Source organism: Vombatus ursinus, unplaced genomic scaffold (genome assembly GCF_900497805.2).
Source record: "Vombatus ursinus unplaced genomic scaffold, bare-nosed wombat genome assembly UNPS02014792.1, whole genome shotgun sequence".
NCBI classification, from domain to species: Eukaryota; Metazoa; Chordata; class Mammalia; order Diprotodontia; family Vombatidae; genus Vombatus; species Vombatus ursinus.
This window is the reverse complement of record NW_020954570.1, coordinates 10,641,503-10,644,815: the sequence shown is the minus strand read 5'-3', so window position 1 is coordinate 10,644,815 and position 3,313 is coordinate 10,641,503. Positions and strand designations below refer to the sequence as shown.

Here is a 3,313-nt window from a genome sequence, read left to right as displayed (position 1 = left end):
GCACCAGCACAAACTGGGCCCCAGGTGACCTAGACCAGGCCTCAGGGGACTGGATGAGCAGCTGTAGCAGTTTCCAGACTTGTCAGCCCACAAACACCAAAGACAATTTAGCAGGTCAGTAGGAAAGGTCTGTCAGACTTGTGTGAGAGAGGAGCACAGTCCAACTGTGGCTCCAGCACAGCTCTGGGGTGGTGGTAGCAGCCACAGTGGCGGTGGAGGTGGCAATGGCAGTGGCTGCTTCTGGAGATCTCAGCCCACAGATTGTAAGAGGATCAGACAACTGATCAGAAGGACATTTCAGGGATCCATTGCTGGCACTGAGACAGAATTCTTTTGCTTTGTCTATACCTGGATATAGGTCACGGTTCTGGGTAGTAGTCCTGGGGTGAGGAGGAGCATTAGCATAGCAAAGCTTGTGACAATAGTGGATAGGAAACCCTCCTCATAGTTCCAGTGCAGAAAAGAGTGCTTGTGGTCACTCATGGACTACAGCATAGGTCAGGAGAGGAGTAAAAACCTCTCCTTAGATCATACCACCTTGGAAGAAATGAAAACTTACAGGGTCCTAGAAGTATCTGAAAACAGCTGCACAAACCCTGAAGCTTGGGGCAGTATGCCCTTCACTCTGGAAGCAGACCCCTACCTTAATAAGAGTTAAAAGGTCAGGTAATTGGCTGGGAAAATGAACAAACAGTGGAAAAATTTCAGACTATAGAATCTTATTTTGGTGACAAGGAAGATCAAAACATACAACAGAAGAGGACAACAAACTCAGAGCTTCTATATCCAAAGCCTTCAAGATAATATGAATTGGTCTCAGGCCATGGAAGAGCTTAAAAAGATTTTTAAAAGGAAGTAAGAGAAGTAGAGGAAAAATTGGGAAGAGAAATGATATTTATGCAAGAAAATCACGAAAAATGAGTCAACAGTTTGCTAAAGGAGACCCAAAAAATACTGAAGAAAATAACACCTTAAAAATAAACTAGACCAAATGGCAAAAGAGATCTAAAAAGCCAGTGAGGAGAAAAATGTCTTAAAAAGCAGAATTGACCAAATGGAAAAGGAGGTCCAAAAGCTCACTGAAGAAAATAATTCCTTAAAAATTATACTGGAGAGAGCATACCTGCATGAGCCTCTGCTGGGCTGGCAAGGAGGGGGAGGGGTAGGTTCTGCTTCCCATCATGGCTATCACACAGTTCCAGTTGTTTAAAGTTTGTACCTGCCTACCCACAGTGCTCTCATTCATTAAGACGTTAATATGAAGATCTGTCAGAGGACGGAAATTAAGTGGAGATCAAATAACTTTGCCAACCACAGTGGATTATTTGCCAGTTCCTAAGTAGTCAGAAGTTGAAGACTGGAGCTCCTGGGATGAAGATGCACCTACAAGTATAAGGACTGAAGGAGGGAATGGAAATGGGACAGCACAACAAAATACAATGTAACAGTTGGAACCTGACTATTTTAAAGACATGGCACCAACTATAAGGAAAACACAGAAAATTATTATTAAGAAGAGAGAACCATTAAATTTTGGCATCCCAGATGGTACTACAGGTTTCTCTAGTAGATTACCAGCTACACAAGATATTCTTTTTATTCACCAATCTCCTGAATTAGGTGATTTGGATACCTGGCAGGAGAATACAAATGTGTGGGAAGAAGAAGAAGATGCAACCTGGCAGGCGGAGGAAGTCCTGGGACAGCAGAAAATAGCCAACAGAGAAAAGAGAGCAGCAGAACAACAAAGGAAAAAAATGGAAAAGGAAGCACAATGACTAATGAGGAAAGAAAAGAACAAAATTAGAGTGAAACTGTCATAACAGTTGTTTGACACTTCCATTTGAAAGATTGCACAATATGAGTCTCATCTATATGAGTTTAAGAGTATTTTTAGAATACAGACAAGTTGCTTGATTTTGATGTGTTTCATCAGGCCATCCAGGATACCAGAATTCTCTCATCACCACTTGAACTCCTAGTAGATAGGACTTAAACAAAATGAAAAGACTTATAAGACAATATTTTTCTTCAATATCTTCAAAACATATAAAAATTGTTTGCTGCAGATAAATTATTACAATTGAGATATACCAGTACTTCTTCAAGTTCATGTTTCTAGCTTGGAAAAAATTGGGTGTAAATAATTTTCTGGTGGGAGAATCTACTCTGCTGTCTATTATGCTTTCTTTCAATGTGTGTAAAAATGAAATAAACAATTTTAAAGAAAAAAATTAGAATGGAGCAAATGGAAGCTAGTGACTCTATGAGAAATCAAGAAATTATAAAATAAGACCAAATAATGAAAAAATAGAAGACAATGTGAAATATCTCATTGGGGAAAAAACCTGACCTAGAAAATAGAACCAGGAGAGATAATTTAAAAATTATTGGACTTCCTAAAAGCCATGATAAAAAAAGAGCCTAGATATCATCTTTCAAGAAATTATCAAGGAAAACTGCCCTGATATTCTAGAAACAGAGGGTAAAATGGAAATGGAAAGAATCCACCAATCACTTCCTGAAAGAGATCCCCAGAGGAAAACTCACAAGAATATTATAGCCAAATTTCAGAGTTCCCAAGTCAAAGAGAAAATATTACAAGCAGCCAGAAAAAAAAATTCAAATATTGTGGAAACACAATCAGGATAACACAAGATTTAGCAGCTTCTATATTAAGGGATCAAAGGGCTTGGGATATAATACTCTGCATGTCGAAGCAACCAAGAATCACTTACCCAGTGAAACTAAGTATAATCTTTCGGTGGGGGGAATGGACATTCAATGAGATAGAGGACTTTTAAACATTCTAGATGAAAAAACCAGAGCTGAATAGAAAATTTGACTTTGAAATGCAAGACTCAAGAGAAGCATGAAGAGGTAAACAGGAAAGAGAAATAATAAAGAACTTATTAAAGTTGAACTGTTTGTATTCCTACATGGAAAGATCAGACCTTTCTCAGGATTAGGGTAGTTGGAGGGAATATATGTATGTGTATATATACACATATATGTATATGTATGTGTATATATACATATATATGTATATGTATGTATACATGTATATATACAATATATGTGTGTGTATATGTGTATACATGTATACATACATATATGTGTATGCATGTATGTGTGTGTGTATATATATATAAACAGGACACAGGGTGAGTTGAATATAAAGGGATGATATCTAAAAATAATTTTACTGGGAGAAGGAGAAAGGGAGAGGTAGAAAGGTGTACATTATTTCACATGAAAGAGGCATGGAAAAGCTTTTACTATGGAGGAGAAGAGGGGGGAGGTGAGAGAGAAT

At 38.0% G+C, this 3,313-nt stretch overlaps 1 pseudogene; it reads left to right on the top strand.

The window, feature by feature from the left end:
* The first annotated feature begins 1,147 nt into the window (after positions 1 to 1,147).
* LOC114048365 lies at positions 1,148 to 1,823 on the top strand (annotated as a pseudogene).
* Positions 1,824 to 3,313: the final 1,490 nt, after the last annotated feature.